The sequence below is a fragment of the Cetorhinus maximus genome, chromosome 26 (assembly GCF_964194155.1).
Source record: "Cetorhinus maximus chromosome 26, sCetMax3.hap1.1, whole genome shotgun sequence".
Classification (NCBI taxonomy): Eukaryota; Metazoa; Chordata; class Chondrichthyes; order Lamniformes; family Cetorhinidae; genus Cetorhinus; species Cetorhinus maximus.
In genome coordinates this window covers 27,275,071-27,295,295 of record NC_135904.1, presented here as the reverse complement: position 1 = coordinate 27,295,295, position 20,225 = coordinate 27,275,071, and the positions used below count along the sequence as shown (strand labels likewise).

Sequence of the window (20,225 nt, the reverse complement as noted above, 5' to 3'; positions counted from 1 at the left end):
GTCTGGGCTAGGAGAATGCCTGTGCCTGAGCTGAGAGCATAGTATGCAGTCCAGTGGGCAAAGCTGCCACCAATCTGCCAGGTGGAGTAGGGTGGAGGTGGATGAGGTTTAAGCAGCCATGCAGCACACTAAATTCTGGCCAGCCAAGCTCTCTCTGGGATATGTTAAGGGGCCTTCAGACTTAACCAAGAGAGGTTCTTAGTATACCCAAGCTAACCCATGCGTCTCTCTCTTTCATCCTGCAGGAGGAGTACATCAGGAGGATGGAGCCTGGTGAACTAGCTGTGTGCCTCATGGCTTACAGAGAGCGGAGTTGAAGGAGAAGAGAGCGACGAAGGCGCCTGGCTGGGCAGAGGGAGGAGCAGCACCCTCAGGAATAAGGGGGCGGCTGGGACTGCCACTCATACTGCTGAAGAGCCACAGTGAGCCGTTGTTGTTGGTGCTTAGCTAGACCCAGGGTCTATAGATGGCACTTGTCATTCCTGCAGATGAGTGGGAACCAGTGTCACCGAAGATCAGGAAACTGGTCAGTCATATCTGCCACCTGCTGCAGGATTTGGCACCACGGGGATATGGAAGACATGCACTGCCAGTGGCAGCCATGGCGCTCAATTTTTATGCAAGTGGCTCCTTTCAGGGCTCCACAGGTGACCTCTGTGGGATATCAAAAGCATCCACCCACAAACGCATCCATGAGTTCACGGACGTCATCGTCGTGAAGGTACACAACTTGGCCCATTTCGCCCGGGACCAGGAAAGCCAGGAAGCAAGAGCACTGGGATTTGCCCAGATCACAGGTTTCCCAAAGGTTCAGGCTGCCATTGACTGTACTCACGTGGCACTCAGATCTTCGTCGCAACAAACGGTCAACTATGTCACTCTCAAGGGCTTCCATTCGCTGAATGTGCAGCTGGTGCGCGACCACCACAAACGCATCCTGCAGGCCTGCGCATGGTTCCCAGGGAGCATCCACGACTCTTACATTCTCAGTAGGTTTCAGGTCCCAGACCTCTTCCAGGGCTAAAAGAGGCTGCAGAATTGGCTCCTTGGGGACAAGGGCTACCTGCAGAGGACGTGGCTGATGACACCTCTGCTGTGGCCTCAGACTGCAGCAGAGTGAAGGTACAATGAGGCTCATGCTGCAACTTGCACCTTGGTGGAGCAAACCTTCGGGATGTTGAAAATGAGGTTCCAGTGCCTGGATCGGTCTGGTGGAGCCCTGCAATACAGTCCACAGAGGGTGTCACGCATCATCATCGCCTGCTGGGCCCTTTACAACCTGGCGCTGCAACAGGGAGAGGAGCTGGCTGAGGAGGAGATGGAGGAGCTGCACATCTCCTCTGATGAGGAGGATGCTGAAGGTGATGAGGGTGAGGAGGTCCTCGAAGACGAGGATGACAGTGATGACACTGGTCAGACAAGGCAGCTGTGCTCGTGAGGCCCTCTCAGCTGCTAGATTGGTGGAGAATGATGACGACATGCAGTGAGGAGACACCATAGATCCTCACATTGTATCTATGAACGTTTAGCTCCTTTCTGGCTGATGGCAGTGCAAATACTCTCTGTGATAAGGCTCCTGTCATGGAGATGCAGCAGATGCCCATAGTCCCTATATTCCAGGAGGATGATGACGACATGCATTGGGGACACTCCATAGATCGTCACACACCTTAAATGAATGTCTGACTCCTGTCTGTCTGGTAGCAGATCGCTTGCACTCTGTGAACAGGACCATATCATGGAGATGCAGCAGGGAAGCTTTAACTTCTCCTGATCCTATGGCATCCTTCGTGAGCTGAACTCTTCAGGTCCACACCGGTTATCAGACGCAGGTGCTGAAGAGATGGGGGACCAGCCACACCTCAAAGGTGCTGAGAGCACACAGAGAGAATGATGGAACTCTGTGCCGCTGGCTCAGGACATTCTGGCAGCAATGATAAGCCCCATCGAGGTGCAGGCATGACTGATGTGTCCAGTGACAGTGAAGACACGCCATCAGTGGGCTGGGAAGGTTGCACAAGGCACAGGGGTGAGGGTCTGGACTGAAACACTTGCCTTTCTCTTGTGCAGGGCCTAAGGTTTCACATCTGAATGATATAAACACTGCTCATCAGAACCAGAAGCCAAAGGCAAGAAGACAGTCTTTATTAACAAAGAGAACATTATGTACAAGTGATTAACACCTGTGCCCACGCTGTGTAACAATATCTTCTTAGCCTTCCTGTCCCTGCCACTATGTCTTGGCGCTTCCTCGACATCCACAGCGGAGGTGGAGGCAGCCTGCTGACTGCTATGGCCTCTATGTGATGACCTTGACGAGCGTTCTCTGGAAGGCTGAGACCTGTCAGGCCCCGGCCCCTTTTTGGGGTCCTGCTGTGTGGGTCTGGCACTCTCCTTGGCCTGTGGAGCTGGATTTGCTGGGGTCACAGGAAGAGGGGATTCGGATGGGTTGGAAACTTCCGGACTCACCTGGGTGGATGGCCCCAGGGTGTGCACCTGCTGATCTTCCTCCCTACGGGTGCTCGAGGGCCCCTGGTTGACTCCTTGAGGACAAGGGGAAGCTGGAGTGAGATTGAGCTGCCCTGCACCCCTCTCGCATTGCCACTGTTGGAGACCAGCTATAGAGTCAGCGAAGGAGTTCAGCCCACACAGCAGTGCAGGACCAATGTCCTGGGCCAAGGTCTCCATGGCGACTGCCATCCTACCAGTGCTGACCTCGATATGTTGGCATGCCGGCGCTATCACCTCAGGCTGAAGGCGGACGGACTCCTCCATCGCATCATTCAATCTGAGGAGTGTAGCAGACATCCCTTCCGGATGTTTCCGTGTTTGCCTTTGAGGTAGGACCGAGTCCAGAGGCTCCTCATCTGACTCAGACTCAGCAGATGTCTGGCCTCCAGCGTTCCTCCAAGTGCCGAACAACTGGGAAGTCCCTACCGCCGCCTGCAGTGCATCAGGCAGCACGATGTGCTCACCAGATTGTGACCCTGAGACAACTTTAAAGCTTGGTCCCACCGAGGTGTGTGTCTCTGCATTGGTGGAGGGTGTGGGTTAGTGCTGTAATGGGTTTTCAATGAGGATATCAAAAGATTCTTCTTCTGAGGTGCCTTTGAGGCTTGAGTCAAGGACCTGGGTTATGGGCTCCCTCGGCTGTTTCCCAGATGTGCCTGTGAAAGCAAGGAGAGGTAATTAGCATGGTAGTGGCCCGTGAAGGAGGACACATCACTCACAGCATGGTTGCCTGATGACTGTTTCACTGCTGGATCCTCACTTGGTAGAGCAGCGCCGACCTCACCATCAGCACAGGACCAGTCCAGATCCTCGCCAGCCAGCTGGATGGCTCTGTTTTCAAAGTCTGTGAGGACCTGGAATTCAGACATTCCTCTATCCAGTCTGCAACCTCTGCCTTTTGTTGTGTGCCAGCTTGTCCTGCATGAAGACAGATGGAGAGGGTGTAAGCAGAACACCTGCCAGGCCAGATGATAAGTATGCCTGGCATGTGCGTGTGGTGAATGGTCCCATGAACGGGATGAGGAAAATGAAGGTATGTGTGAGAGAGTGAATATTGTTGTCCCTTGAACTGGCAGTGAGTGAAATCCCTTTGGATGTCTGATGGGTTTGTGAGTGTGTGAGCTGAGAGTGATGAGAAGACTCTTACCCTGGTGGAACTGAAGAGATCATTCATCCTCTTTTGGCACTGGGTGGTTGTCCTCTTTTGCAGGGCATTGGCACTGACCACTGCAGCCACTGCCTTCCAAGCCAGATTGGTAAAGTTGCTGCCTCTTCTGTGGCCAAAGGAGGGACAGAGGACATCATGGCGGGCCTCCATGGCATACAAAGACTTTTCCAGGGATATGTCACTGAATTGGGGGCTGTAGTCTTCTTGCCTTTCATGGCCACGTCTTCCTGTGCAGCTGTCCTGGGCTGGAAGCACTGAAAGGTGTGCATAATTGCTGCATTTTAACTATGGTGCCTGGTGTGAGGTAGCGACAAGGTGACAGTGTGGTGGGCAAATCGGAGGCCGCCCATCAGTGAAATGGCATGTTTCCCGGGAATACATGATTAATAAGGCAGGATCGGGATGAAATGGCGTGAAAAGCTGCCATTGCGGCCAACATGCAAAATGTTCATTTTCCCGCCTGCTACCGCACTTAGTGCAAATCTGAGCCAATTCTGCCCATTGAGTCAACATCAGTCTGGAAAGGTCCTTTTGTTCCCTCTTGAGACAGGGGAGGGTTCCAATCTACAAGAGAAGTCAAGTGATCCTCAGGCGGCCATCTTTTTGTGCCTTTGGTGGCGTTTAAAAATATAAAGTATTGACTGAAAGCCCATAATATGCTGGAACATGACATCATTGTTGATTTGTACCTTAACTCCATTTACACACCTTAGCTCCACCCCTAATAAAAATCGATAGATTGCAGTCTTGAAAGCTTCATTTGTCTCCAGCATCCTTTTGGAGCAGAGAATTCCAGACTCCTGCTATCCATTTCTCCTCCTTCAATCTTCTATTCTCTAGGGATTACAAGTCAAGAGCATGACTCTGGAGAATAGTAATGGTGCTCTGCATACCATGCAGCAAAGCCCTTGAAAAAGACATATCTATCTTTCTGGGAGGTGGCATTGGAGAAGCTGGTGGAAAATGGCTATCATTTGGGCTGCAGTCAGCAGACACTTTCCTATGGGCACTGTGGGCAAAGCATTATTCCCGCAGGCAAGCCCTTGAGCGGAGTTTTATGACCAAGTCATGGCATGGGTGGTGTCGATAAATTGGGGCGAGCTATTCAAATGTCAATTGACTTCGGTGGGAGAGTAAAATTCTGCCGGTGTAAAATTCTGCTCCTTGATTCATCCAAACTTCTAGTGTGGGAATCCTCAGTTGATCAATAAACATCATAATCTCTTGATAAACTGCTTGTAAATAGTACAGGATACCTTGTACTCCCCTCGCCTGTCTGACCAACGGGATGTATAACACTTTCAGATATCGCATATCCCCTCTACAAAGGACAAATCAGGTTTTTTTTTAGAAACAGTTAGCTGAAGCAAAAGCCAAATGTCCGCATATAGAAAAAATACAATATGGCTCAAATCTGCTCCAAGACAAGAAAAGGCTCAAAACTTCCATTATTCTCATAGCTTGAAACGCCTACTGGCGATGTAAAAGTTCCATATGAAATCAGATGTTCATGAAGTGTCTCCGTGCGTGCCAGCACATCAACTGCCTGGCAACTAACTAAAAAAAACCTGTGAGGCAGAGTCCCAGTTTTAGATCTTCATTGCTTAGAAAGCCAGTTTGGAATAAAGTAAGATCAAAAAATCCTACCTTCCCAATTGCAAAAGCTGTCAAAAACAGTCAACTTGACAGGATTTCCTGGTGCAGTATTTACACCTATGGGACAATGCAATTCTTGTTATAGAGTGCTGCTACATTTCCCTTAATGGTGGGCTGGCAATCCCATGCAGTTAGCTCTGTCTCCTTGTAGCCAGCTCATTAATATTAAGTGATTCTGTCATGTGTGTGCACTTGGCAACTAAAACTTGTTAGGCAGTACGTTGAGACAGGGGTGACTCCTCTGCCTGTGTTGAAGTGACATTAAAACACGTAAAGTATATTCCAGAGGCACACAAATACAGCTGGCTAGCTACCAAAATGGCATAACTATAACATGTCTCGAGTAAATTTTTTATTACAAACAAGACTGTTTTCCAATCCCTCACAACAAGTTTGGGTACAGGAGAAAAAGGTTGAGAATGATAGTAATGAGCTAGCTGCTGCTCAACATTCAGTGCAAGGAGGAGTACACCGAGTTCTGATTAAATGTATCCTTGAGACTTTTTATATTTCATTGAGTTTTTGTGATAAATAATCATTCATTCTTTGTGTGATTAGGTTCAAAGTCATAAATTTTGAAAGTAAATAAACTGCCCAGGTTTTGTTCTAGAGGATAACAAGGACGCTGTAGCATTTGTTGAACCTAATGTGCATTCAGGGTGTTTGATATTAAAGTGCATGGTCGTTCCGTCTTATTACCCCTATCTGATGTACTAATGGTTGGGAGCAGGTTCAGAGTGTTCCTGAATCAGCTTGTGATTCAGCTGGGGGTTTGCCCCAATACTTGACAGGGAGGATGTCAACGCATTAGAGAGAGTGCAGAAGAGGTTTACGAGAATGGCTTCAGGGATGAGACACTTCAGTTATGAGGAAAGACTAGAGAATTTGGGACTGTTTTCCTTGGAGAGGAGAAGGCTAAGAGGAGACTTGATAGAAGTTTTCAAAATCATGAGGGGTCTGGACAGAGGAGAGAGGGAGAAACTGTCCCTGCTCGTAAACGGATCGAGAACCAGAGGGCACAGCTTTAAAGTGTTTGGCAAAAGAAGCAAATGCGAGGTTAGAAAAACTTTTTCACACAGCGAGTGGCTTGGGTTTGGAATGCACTGCCTGGAAGTGTGCTGGAGGCAGGTTCAATTGAGGCATGCAAGAGGGCATTGGATGATTATTTAAATAGAAACAATGTGCAGGGCTACGGGGAAAAGGCAGGAGATTGCCACTAAGTTAAAATGTTCAGAGAGCCAGTGCAGACACAATGGGCTGAATGGCCTCCTTCTACACAGTAACAATTCTGTGATTCTGTGAACGCTGCTGTTCTGTGGAGACCAGCTTTCTTTTGGACACTCTCATGACTTTGCCCAGCTACAGCTCAATGCACAGGGCCAGAAGCTACTTGAGAGCCTGTTTCTACTCAGCTTATCATACTTGAGGGGCGAAGATGGCGTAGTGGTAATATCGCTAGACTGGTAATCAAGAGGCCCCAGGCTGAGGCTGTGGGAGTATGGGTTCAAGTCCCACCAGCTGGTGGAATTTAAATTCAATTAATAAACCTTGAATTGAAAGGTAGTCTCAGTAATGGTTGTCATGCAACTGCTATCATCAATTGTAAAAACATATTTGGCTGCCTACTGAAATCTGCTGTCTTTACCTATCTGGCCTACATGTGACTTCAGACCCCACAGCAATGTGGTTGACTCTTAACTGCCCTCTGCAATGGCCTAGCAAGCCACTTAGTTCAAGGGCAATTAGGGATGGGCAACAAATGCTGGCTTCTCCATACAAACTAAGAACAAATAAAAGTATAAATTGCCTGGGTAGTGTTCATTTAAAAACAGAAGTATTTTGGCATATCCTTTCCTTTTGTAGATTCCATGCATCAGCTACCATTGCCTGATCAAAAAGGTGGCAGGCAATGAACTCCACACTTCTACAAATCTTGCTCTTGAGCTGCCCACGAGGAAACAAGTCCAAATCAAAGTACTGCTTGAATTCTGTGGCAGAGATTACTGGATATTAGTAATCTCATTACACACTATCCTCCTACTAACCTTCTGTACTCTAATCGTCTGAGGCTGCTCATGTGCTGAAAAATCATAAATATCATAAAAAACCCAACTGCCCTCCCATCCCCACCGTGGTTATTCAATTAATTCAAGTTGAACCCAGTTGCCAGGTAACAGAATGTTCTGTCCCTTCAACAAAGGACTGCTCATTCTGATTTTTTTCTTTTAACTTTCATTTGCACACCAATCTCAGCAATTTACAAGCCCTCCTCCAGCAACTGCTGATATTGCTTGATGAGGAGTGACCCAAGGATTCCTCTATGTTTGTAGATTGACAAGAGCAATAGGTTTATGCCATTTAGTTCATTTCTTATAATGTGGCAGTTCGGGGCAAGGCAACCTGGTGCAGTCACACAGGCTAATTTCACATGGTCGGTGACCACACTATTTAAAAAAATGAAACCTTTGGTTTGGGAAATGAAATGTATACTGTAATTTTATAATATAATGTTATAATTGCGCACTCCAGTGAGGCCTAGTAAGTTTGGTTACCTTCTCATCTATTGGCAACTTATGAAACAAAGTACAGTGGTGTGAATGATATCAAATTATTTCTAAATTGGAGGTTATTAGATCAGAAGATATCATGGATGGGGCTCTTTTCACGCACTGCGTGCGACAGTGCACATTTCTGTCAGTTAATGAGCATTTGAAAAGGATAATTTATCCTGGAGAATGATAGTAAGCAAAGAATATTGGGGTTTCAAAAGAAAATGAGTCTGGGCTTTTCGTCTTTTGTATGTTTGTAAATGAATCATAATTAAAGCTGGCATGTCTGAATTCTAGTTGTGTAAGCCACATTAAACAATAATTCTCGCAATTCGTGGAGCTATCTCCTCGTGTTGACCTCATTCAGCTACTTAAACGTTTTAGCAAAAGTGGAGCACATTGATGCTGCAGGAGGTTAAATCACAAAATAGTGCTTTGGTGTCCTAGCAACTGGATATTAAAGAAAGAGAGATTATTGCCGAAGGTTAAAAAAGTACTCCTATATTGTTTTGTACCTTCACACATTTTCCATTAAAATCTAATCAACTGTAGAGTCCAAAAGAATCTGTTTGCAGCCTTCATTCCATGTTCAAATAAATATTGCAACACCGTACAGAAGTTCACAAGTTAATGTAGATAAATGTAGATTATTTCACCACCGAATATCTAAACCCCTACAGCGGCACAGACCCATATGTTGATTTGAACAAAATATACTGCAAGGCCATTTGTATTACTAATGCTACTGCATTAGGGGAGGTGGTGGGGTAGTGGGATTGTCATTGGAATAGTACTTCCCAGGTTCAAATCCCACCGCGGCACATGGTGAAATTTGAATTTAATGAAAAAATCCGGAATTAAGTGTCTAATAAAAAACCCATCTGGTTCTCTAATGTCTTTTAGGGAAGGGAAATCTACTGTCCTTACCTGGTCTGGCCTACATGTGACTTCAGACCCACAATAATGTGGTTGACTCTTAAATACCCTCTGAAATGGCCTAGCAAGCCAATCTGTTCTGAAGGGCAATTAGGGATCAGCACTGGCCCAGCCAGTGAATAAAAAAATCATCAAAGTAGTGATTTAACTAATTGAATATATCCACCATTTTCCATAATACCTTAAAAGTTGTAGTCCATCCTTTGTATTCTGGACTTGGGCAAGTCCTAACTTGAGTTTTGCAGGTGAATTCTTGAACCGGTTAATAGAGTAGAGTAGAGTAGCAGAGGTGGCTTCCTGTTGTCTTCCTTCCAGTTTTGATCTTTGGAGTACCTCTTCCTCTGTGGGCTGCAACTGAGGCTAAAGACCCAACTTATCCTTTTTGATGGGGTGCTATCTGGGGTGGGGTCCAAACCTAATGCTTCTGATTTAGAGGCAGGAATACCACCATTGAGCCAGTGCTCACTCTTTCCGGACACAAGTCCCCCTTTTGATCATCAGGAATCCTATTGTTGTCTTGTTGGATTCTGTACCCTGGTTTGTTGGGACTTAAGGATCTGGGTTGCACACTTGTTTCGAGATGATCGAGTTGGTACCAAGACAGAGAAGATCAGTCAACCATTCTTAGAAAAAATACATTCTGTTTATTTACAAAAGGAACTCAGCAGCTACACTTGTGGGCTTACAACTCAAAACTTTGTCTTTACACGTTAGACTCTAACTCAAGACTACTGACCACAGAGGTAGCCCGTGCTACTCTGCTATTGGACACCAAGATCATGTGATTTTCGATTACAACATTCGTCTTAAAAATATATTACACACCAGATTAGTATAAGTCTCCACCCACTGAGGCTGTCTGCAGCGGGACTCAAACTCTTTACCGTCTGACTTGTGGAATGCTACCATTACATCATTCTTTTGTGCTACTTGTGGCCAAAACCAAAACGAGTGGTCAAAATATAAGATCGTCATTAATAAATCCAATAAAGAATTCAAGAAACATATCTTTACCCAAAGAATGTGAAATTTCCTACCACACTGAGAATAGCATCCGTGCATTTTGGGAGAAAGTAGATAAACTTATGAGGAAAAAAGGAATAGGAGGATAGACTGATAAGGTTAAACAAAGATGAATGTGGGGGGGGTGGCGCATGTAGCAACAAAAATGGGCCAGTTGGGCTGTTTCTGTGCTGTGCATTCCATCTGCTTTGAAACGTGACCATATTACCTATTGAGGAATAATCTGCATACAAGTAACAGAGGACAATGGACAATTAGTAGTAAGCAGAGTTGTCATCTAAATGTGATTTGTAAAGATTGCAGCCTTGCTGTCCAGCTTTAGATTTTTTCTGATAGATTTCCCCATGCTATTTTGGCAGCGGTCAATATGTTGTTTGAGGTATGAATGTCTGTGAGGAAAAGTCTGATTATGAGGATTGAAGTGACATAAGGTGTAGTCCAAGGTTTCCCTGTGGTGCCCAAAACAGGCAGGAAGTGCTCTGCACCACTCCCCCCGCCACTCCCTCCTCAACATCCCTCCTCCCCAGCCTGCTTCTGCCAGCCCTGGGTGGTGAGGTGTAAGCTTCAGGGGTTTTGAGGTTAAAATATCTAAGTTTCAAATTCTTAATTTATAACAATGGGGTCCTCAGTTCTGCCTGAGCTAACAAGGTACGAATAATTAGTATTCATGAGCCAAGCAGAATTTATTCAGCAAGATGTTACATATACTCAACAAAAGCAGTGAAGACAACATGGAAAGTTCTTATCCCTCAAGGCCCTAGGATTCCTCGAGTGCAGCCAGCACAGGTTAAGCCTCTCTTCTTCTGCCTCTGAAGTGATGTTACGTTGAACTGTGTCTCAGAAGAACTATACCACAGTGGCGATGGTAAAACTGTGCCAAGATTGGGAGATCGGCGCAGGTTTGAAACATTAAATAAAGATGAGAAAAAAATTTTGCTGCCATGTCCCCTCATGTGACACTGTCACATGTGTTGGGACATGTGTTGGGACATAACTTTAATTTTAAAATATTCTGAAATTTTTAAATCCCTCATGAAACCTCATCCCGCCTGTGGATGAGGTCTCATGTTTTTTCAGAAGCCCGCCAGGGCTCCCGGCCTGCCCGCCAACCTTAAGGTCCATTGATGATGTTAATTACTTTTTTAATGGCCTTAATAGGCCCCTGACAGGTCGGCGGGCGCGACCTGAGAAAGTAAATGTCATGGGGTGATGTGGGTACGCCCGCCCGACTTCACCTGGCGTCATTTTACACGTCGGCGAGTAGGCTCCGCCCCCCACTCACCGACCGGAAGGTGCAGACCCATATGTGCTTCTTCAATCACCTCCAGCTCTGGACTTACAGTTACCCAAGAAGCCTGTGCTGTGTAGTGATTGGTCAATACAGTCACATGGTCAACTAACTACATTCTCTTCAAGGTACATAGCGCTCCACTTTACCATAATGTAGAAGTTTCAACCATGTTTAGGCACCATTATGGACAAACTAAACATATTCTTTGAATAGTAGTTGTGTCTTCATCCTCTTACAATGGTAAGATCTTCCCTGGGTGGAAGGCAAGGTCAATTACAAGTACAAAAAAACTCCAGAAAATAACAATGTAGTTAAATTTGTGATTTGAAATAGTATTTGATGAAGTAAGTCTTGAAGGATAGCTGCGGGCTTTAGGCTTCATCTTGAGAGACTCTTTCTTAAAAAGTGAATTATGTGCTCATCAAAAGGATGTAAATGCTAAGAAACAATATACTTCCCATTCCTGGCGCTTGGAGCCTATACCAAGCACTGGCGAGTTTGATGTAGTGTGCATAGGGGTAAACTTTGCCCAAAAAAAGGCCTCAACCCTAACCCCACCCCCCAAAAAAAACAAATATCCCTAATTCGCCAATGTCATATTGCTTTATTGTCTAAATCAGCCAAAGCAAGACCTATCTGGGGCAGTTTTAACTAGTCAAATTGATTTTAATGGGTGCTAATTACCTCAAAATAGGGCTGTTAGGATTACCATCCAATTAATGCTGATGGTCTGGATGTTGCCAATTTTTTACAAGGGGCTATCACTGGGTGTACAAAGGCACAGGCTGCTTCTGGTAGTAAACTTCTTTTGATATGAAAATCAAGGTCCAACAACATACTCTGAATGTCACTTTAAGAAAGCATTGGTCAAAACATGTTTCACGAACCCTTGGACCAGATTTACTGGTGGCACAGCCAAAGGTATTCCAAAAAAGTAAGTTCTATATAATATTATTTGGACCAGGGAATGCTCCTCTGGGTTCTACAAGCATAACTTGTGCCGCTGCCACACTGGGACCCCAGGGAGTGAACGTTGAAGGTGGTGAATGGGTGCCAGTCAAGCGGACTGCTTTGTCCTGGATGGTGTCGAGCTTCTTGAGTGTAGTTGGAGCTGCACTCATCCAGGCAAGCGGAGAGTATTCCATCACACTCCTGACTTGTGCCTTGTAGATGATGGGCAGGCTTTGGGGAGTTCAGGAGGTGAGTTACTCTCTGCAGAATTCCCAGCCTCTGACCTGTTGTTGTAGCCACAGTATGTATATGGCTGGACCAGTTCAGTTTCTGGTTAATGGTAACCCCCAGGATGTTGATAGCAGTGGATTCATGGTAATGCCATCGAATGTCAAGGGAGATGGTTAGATTCTCTCTCGTTGGAGACGGTCATTGCCTGGCACTTGTGTGGTGCGAATGTAACTTGCCACTTGTCAGCCAAAACCTGAATAGTGTCCAGGTCTTGCTGCATTTGGACATGGACTGCTTCAGTATCTGAGGAGTCACGAATGGTGCTGAACATTGTGAAATCGTCAGTGAGCTTCCCCACTTCTGACCTTATTTTGGAGTGAAGGTCACTGATGAAGGAGCTAAAGATGGTTAAGCCGAAGACACTACCCTGAGGAACTCCTGCAGTGATGCCCCAGGGCTGAGATGATTGACCTCCAACAACTACAGCCACCTTCCTTTGTGCTGGGTATGACTCCAACCAGCGGAGAGTTTTGCCCAGATTCCTATTGACTCCAGTTTTGCTAAGGTTCCTTGATACCACCCCTTGTCAATGGCCCTAGTCTCTTTGCTGGCTCACAGTGCAGTTTGATTACCATAGTGGAGTGTGGGAGGAGGCATGTTGGTTCAAAGTCCTAGCTTGGTTCTTGAGCGCAATAGCCCAATTCTCAACATTATTTACAGGGTAGCTGAACCCCCTACTTCATCCCATTCACCTGCCACCCTCCCTCCCCCCGCATCCACCCTCTTTGCCTCTCCATAATCCCTTCAGATTACCCATTCTGTGGTCCTCACAATGGGGATGCTGACCTTGCGAGAAGTATGTTTGCTTTTTGTACCTAAGAGATTTCCAACCTGCAGAAAGGCCACATGGAAATATCATGAGTCTGAAAGGCAGAGGGAAATTGTTTCTCCTGTCACAAAAAAACGATGTTCTGTGTTTTGCGAGCCAATTTCCGCCTCCATGAAGAGATGAAAATCCGGCCTCTTATTTTACTTTAAACAATGATTTTGAACTGAGGAATTTAATACTGTTCATTTGCGCTATTAGTTTCCAGTCTAAGTGGCAGCAGTAAGAAACCCTGTGGATACAGAGTTATGGGTGAACTTCTCTGGATTTTGGCGTGGGTATTGTTGTAATAGGTTGTTGGTTCCAGCCTCACTCTAGGACTTGAGAACAAAAATCAAGGCTGACAGTCCAGTGCGGCACTGAGTGCTGCACTGTTGGAGATGCTGTCTTTCAGAAGAGGCATTAAATTAAGGCCTTACATATCCCTCAGATGAAAGTAATAGATTCTTTGACACTATTTTGCAAACGAGTTATCTCTGGTGTCCTGGCCCTTCCTCAATCAACATCTGCTTGGTTATACATTACTATTTGTGGGAGCTTACTGTGCACAAATTGGCTGCCGTGTTACAACGGTGTTTTCATAGGCTGCAAAATACTTTGGGATGCCCAGTGGTTGTGAAAGGTGCTATCCAAATGCAAGGTTTTCTTCTTCCTTTTGAAAAGTCCAATCAAATTATGGTGCAGGATGAATCATCGTGCAATTCACTTACACCACAATTTCCTGAGAATTGTGTGTTGAAAATGAATCCAACTCTGCATTGGTTCCATTCCAATGGAAACTAGGCCAGAAAATTTGAAAAACATGACAATGCTGAGAATTCTGTATTAAAAACTAAAATGCAGATCAAAGACAAGTTAGTATGTCTATGTATGGACAAGCTACCAGTTATGCAAGGCAAGGAATGTATTCGGTAATGTAGTTTAATTCAATACAAAAGGTTACACTGAAGTATCTATGATATGAGTTTCAATTTAAGAGCCCAGCTTCTGGTCACATGCAGAGGCAAATTGTCAATGTTGCTCATTGCTCCAAATTGAACAGCAGGACTGGGAAGCAAAGGAAATAGAAAACTCACTTTGCAATGTGATATAGTTCAATATTTTTATGTCCTTTCTATTTAATATAAGTTAAAAATAATATAAAACAGGGGTAGCAAATATGAAGGAAAAATAAAACGTGTAGATAGAAGTAAAGTATTTTTGATTTTAGGGGATTTTTCTACTGCTGGATTTATCTTACAACCCTGCAGTTCCTGCTGTTTGATTGGCAATATTGCTTAAGTCATTGTGTGCAGAAGGAGGCCATTCAACCCATCTTGCCTGGTCGACACTCTGAGAGAGCTATCTAATTAGTTCCACTCCCCTATTCTTACCCCATAGCCCTACAAGTTTAGGTTTAATTTCAGTGTCACAGTATTTGAGCTGAGAACTGAGTATATTTCAATAAGAAACCTTCTGATTGCTTTTTAAACCCATATGCAATAACTGTAAAACAAAAATAAAAATACCTGGAAAAACTCAGCAGGTCTGGCAGCATCTGCGGAGAGGAACACAGTTAACGTTTCGAGTCCGTATGACTCTTCAACAGAACTAAGTAAAAATAGAAAAGAGGTGAAATATAAGCTGGTTTGGTGGGGGGGGAGGGGGTGGTGGGTAGAGCTGGATAGAGGGCCAGTGATAGGTGGAGATAGCCAAAAGATGTCATGGACAAAAGGACAAAGAGGTGTGGAAGGGTGGTGATATTATCTGCAATAACTTTAAACTGCTTAGCTGTTTTAACAGCTTGAAAGTTGTTCTTAAAACATCCAGTAATCAAGAAATGAAAGAGTTAAATCTGCAAGAGCAAAGATAAGCAATTTGATCTCAGTGGTGTTTGTCATAATAATGCTCTGTGCATTTTCAATTAACAATCTAACACTATGAAGTATTTGGAGAGATTTTCCACCACAAGGTTGTGTTGTTTAGCATTGTTTTCTCTGAGGTAGGTTGTGGAAAGAAAAATAATGCTGCATTCCAGATCTGTGGCTCTTTTGATTGTGTAACTTGACTTGGCCCACCTGCACTCTTCCCTACTTCCTATATTTGTCACAACTTCTGGCTTTATCAAAGTTGTATTTGCTCCTTATGTCAGTCAGCGGACCTGCTGAGTATCTGGTAGGGGCGCCCTCTATTGGAGACTGACATCTCCATTTCCTGATGACAACAATCTTCAAAATTGAGCATTGATCTATGAGTGAATTTTAGATTATTGTGGTATTGTATCAAGGTCGCTTAAAATCAGATTAACTGTGGAAAGGAGTTTTCTCATTTTCTTCTGCTGACAATGACTTTAATATTCTTTATTTGGCATCCAAGTTTAAATGTGACTTCATGCTCTCAAAAACCTTGATCCCTTTTAAAGATCAGGCCCTCCGTGAAACATAAAATGATTTTCTGCAGTGTTCCTGATTTTTTTTTTTCCATAGAATTATAGGCTCGTTTTCTGCCGACAGTCACTCAGATACGGTCGATATCTGCCAACAGTCACTCAGTGAATCTGCCTGCCAGATCCTATTAAAGCTTCGAACAAACTCTAACTTTAGGAGACAAAACAAAAACAGAAATACCTGGAAAAACTCAGCAGGTCTGGCAGCATCGGCGGAGAAGAGCAAAGTTGACATTTCGAGTCCTCAAGACCCTTCAAGAGCAAAGTTGATGTTTCGAGTCCTCATGACCCTTCAAGAGCAAAGTTGACGTTTCGAGTCCTCATGACCCTTCAAGGGTCATGAGGACTCGAAACGTCAACTGTGCTCTTCTCCGCCGATGCTGCCAGACCTGCTGAGTTTTTCCAGGTAGTTCTGTTTTTGTTTTGGATTTCCAGCATCCGCAGTTTTTTGTTTTTGTCCAACTTTAGGAGTGTTAGGCACTGAGAGATTCTGAGCTATCCGATTAATAGTGTTAGAAGGCAACTGTTTTACCCTGGCTCCAAATTAAATATGTCTTTGTTGTAGTTTAATAGCCTTTTGTTCGTGACAGTTTCCACAAGTTTTGGCTGTAGTGATGCTAGATGTCTCAACCAATAGGCAGCACCTCCAATAGTGCACTGTGCTGGATGGCTGTTTATTTATCAGTGTCTAACTTTGACCCTTCTTGTAGAAAGGTACCAAGACTTGCTGCTTTCCACATAGCTGGGGGAAAATGGTTAACAGGGTTGATTCAAAAGGATTAACCAGATGATCAGTTCGTGCAGCAGACAAATTCGATGAGAAACTGGATTTAAGATCACAAAATGCATTCGCACGTATCTGAATTCTAGTCATCAGGATTTTTTTCTAATGCCAACCTGTACTAATGGAGATATAAGCAAATGACAGCCTGTACAATGAAAACAAGGAAAGAATTTTCACCTTAAACAACCTCAGGACATCCTAAAGTGCTTTAAGGCCAATGAAATACTTTTGAGGTGTAGTCACCATTGTAATGTTGGAAATGCAGCAGCCATTTTGTGCATAACAAGATCCCATAAGCAGCAATATAATAGTTGACCAGATAGTTGTGTTTTAATAATGTTGGCTGAGGAATAAATATTCGCTTAGCTTCTTATTCATAATAGTGTTGTAGGGTCTTTTATGTCCATCTGAGAGGGCAGACGGGGCCTCAGTTTAATATCTTAATTGAAAGGCAGCAGCTCTGACTGTGAAGCACTCCCTCAGCAGTCCATTGGAGCGCAGTTTAGTTAATAATCCAGTCCTCGGTATCAACTCATCGCCATACCAGAGAACAAGCATGATCAAAAATAAAACAATTCTGTTAATGTAACTCCAGTCAGCTATCTTCATGCGCGTGAGGTATCTTGTATGTTCAGAGCACTTCTGACTTATACAGTCATTTTCTGTATTCTTTTGCAGGACAAAGATGAATCACTCTGTGGATGGCGATTCTGCACACGTAAAGAGGCTGCAGTGGCGGTGGAGAACTAGCCTCTAATTGACAAGCCTCTGATATGGAAACACATTAAAATGGAGAAGCAAAAGTGAATGAAAAAAAAAAATGTGTTTCTGTGCTCCTTCATCATTAGGTGAGCAGTTCTTCTTAACAGGTTGAACCTAGCATAAAACATTTGCTCCTTGCTTGTTGGTAGGCTCAGTTTTTTCAAGAAGTTTTGTCTTGTGGCCTTAAGGTCTCTATTGCCATTAGTGAAAGTGCTGTCTGAAGCACCTTGTAGCTAGAATTAGTGAATGTAGAGGTACCGCTCTCTTTTTATATTTTACAACAGAGCCCAAACTGCCTTCTTTTCATCTTCGCTGTCATGTAACTCTGACTACAGAGTTCAACAGTGATCATGCTTGTTTGTTCCCTTTCAGCCCTTCAAAGTGACAACTAAAAGCTGAACAGCAGCCCCTTGAGTAGCACTCCCACACAAAACTTTTGCTGTTTTTTGAAGTCGCCTCACCTCTTTTGATGCCAAACCTCTATTATTACAGATGTTTTTTGAACCATTTCAGTTCCATTATCGAGCCTGGAAACAGAAAGGAGCAAAGGCTTTTATGTTAGGCTCAACCTGTTCAGAAGAATTGTTCGCCAAATGATATGGGGACATGGAAAAACATTGCTTTCATCCACTTTTGCTCTTTCTTTAATGTGCATCAACATCAGGGATTTGTTTACTGTGGCAGCACAACTAGCTTCCACTGGCATTGGAGCGACTTTAAATTGATAAAGAAAGTCAACTAAAATTGTACTCATCTCTCTTCTGTGAGAACGTACAATATATTATGAGACTGCAGTTAATAAACAAACTTGATGGATATATACTCAAGTTGCAGTGTATACTTCCTGAAACACTCAAGCAAGAAAAATGATGCACCAGCCTGCTTACCTCAGCAAGTTAGATTTCGTATCGTGTTCGAGAAATTGTAGTTAACTTGCAACAGCTCTCCATGCCTGAGATTACGAGCATGGGTTTCTTTCTGGTGATGCTTAATGCTGAGTAATTATAGTTACCTTTTTCTTTACCTGTTTATAACAGTTGGGACTCTCACCAGCTGGAAGATGGGTAGGAGACGCTGAAGTGGAGAAAGAGAGGCACGGGGGCTCATTCTAATTTAAATCCCCAGGCAAGAAACCTACAGGATTATGTGGGTTCTGGTTTTACACCGCAGCCAATGTTACCGTTCTTCTTGACCTCAATGGGGAGTTAAATTGGACAGGGTCTAAAATCAATGTTGCTTTGGAGCCCTTCAGCTTCCCACTGCATGGGTTAGATTAAAATTGCCTCAATATAAATATAAACAATAACCAAGAGACAAAAGGAGAGTATTGTTGTGAGGCTACTAATAATTACTTAGTTTAGAACAAGGAGGTGTATCCACCTGAGAACTGGGAGCTTGTACTGTATTACTGAAATTCACTATGTAAGAATGAAAATATGTATGTAAACGTTTCTGTTCTTGATATGTCTTTATATTTATTCAAATGTGTTGTTTTTTTGACAATATCAGGCATAAGAAAAACCTTTCCATAACAAATGTTCTTGTGTAATTTGATTAATGGCATCTTCTATATGCAGGCCATGTCTGCCATTAAAGCGAAACCTATGTCCTTATTTTGTATAACCCAGATCTAACAATTAACCCCAACCACAGTAAATAGTTTTCAGGGGAGCAGGTAGGCCACCCTCTTGATCTACCGTGGATATATTTGGTGAAAAAAGTCATTACGTCATATCACATTGTCCAGGCTAAGTGACGTGTCAAATTTATTTATAATAAAAAAAATTCATAGAAGCAAGAAAAAACACTAAATAGCACAATACTTGTCAGATAACTAGCCTATATGGCTAAATATTCCCTTTTTCAGAATGCTGCCTTCAGCTCTTGTTCCTTAGAGCACAGTGCACAGTTTCTTGTCCACCTTCTGGGCTAAGATGGTGCAGGTTGAATGCCTAAGCCTCCATACAGCCACAGCTCCTGGTGTGTCCTCAGGACCAATGGTGACTAAAGAATTCATATCACAACTTTTTTCTGTAATGACATTGCTGTTCATAAACAGACAATGCCAGGAAAACAACTACAGGAATGTTAATGAGAGATTAAGCAGAAAAATCCCAAAATGTACTGATTGGGAAGGATAAATCTGCATCGCATCATGCAATGGGAACCCAGAATTCATGTTGGAACTCAGATCCAGCAGAGGTCCACCTCTTTTATCAGCCCCAATGGCTATTGTAATGCAGTTGGGATGTGAGCATGTATGTGCCAATCCATAAATGAGGGGATATATTACAGTCCAACTTAACTAAGGAAAATAATTCACACAATGCATTTTCCTTAACCCTGCCCTGGGCAATGCTGGAACGTTGGGGTGTCATAAGTTCCTGGCTCCCATCATTACCTGTATCTTGAAGAGGGGAGGGGTTGAGTAGGGTGGGCTGAGTTAGGAAATTTCAAAGCTGGTTTCACACTATGGAAACCTGGAGAAAATTAAAGTATGAGGCTTTACCAAAACCCCGTGACCTGGCTAACACTGTGGCAAGGTGCGATAGCCAATTTTCTCTGTCTGCCAGCTCCCTCTCAGGATTCCCCAGTGACACCAGGGAGTGCAGCTAATGCCAATTGGCATGACCCTTGGATTTTGTCCAGTTAATGTTAGAATCGGTGGACAGGTAGAAAATTTGCTCTGCCACAACTCTCAAGGCGTTAAAAGGAATCTTAGGACCATGCGGAGACTCAAGCATCTATTACTGGCTATGATTCTTACAGTAGAAGTTCCAATTCATGGTACAATCAAAGCACCTTAACCTTCAATAATTTGTTCCTGACAGCCTGCCCTCTGTTCTGCATTTCTAGAAGGAGCAGGTCCTATTTTAAAGATCAGTTATGTAAACTTTACAAAAGCAGGAATTCTTAATTTTTGTCACCTATGAGGAGCCAAAGACACATTCCTTTGCCTCCTATGGAAACTTGGCAAACCCTTATAAGGTTGACAATGTCACAAGTGACACCTGTGCAGATCATTCTTGTAGATAAAGAAAGACTTGTAGTT

At 43.9% G+C, this 20,225-nt stretch overlaps 1 long non-coding RNA gene across 1 annotated transcript in view; it reads left to right on the top strand.

The window, feature by feature from the left end:
- The window catches only part of LOC144668189 (uncharacterized), a 116,825-nt gene extending 98,845 nt beyond the window's left edge, over window positions 1-17,980 (top strand). Inside the window, exon 4 of the long non-coding RNA XR_013573450.1 lies at window positions 17,090-17,980. This is a non-coding gene — a long non-coding RNA (uncharacterized LOC144668189). The remainder of the gene's footprint in view (window positions 1-17,089) is intronic.
- Window positions 17,981-20,225: the final 2,245 nt, after the last annotated feature.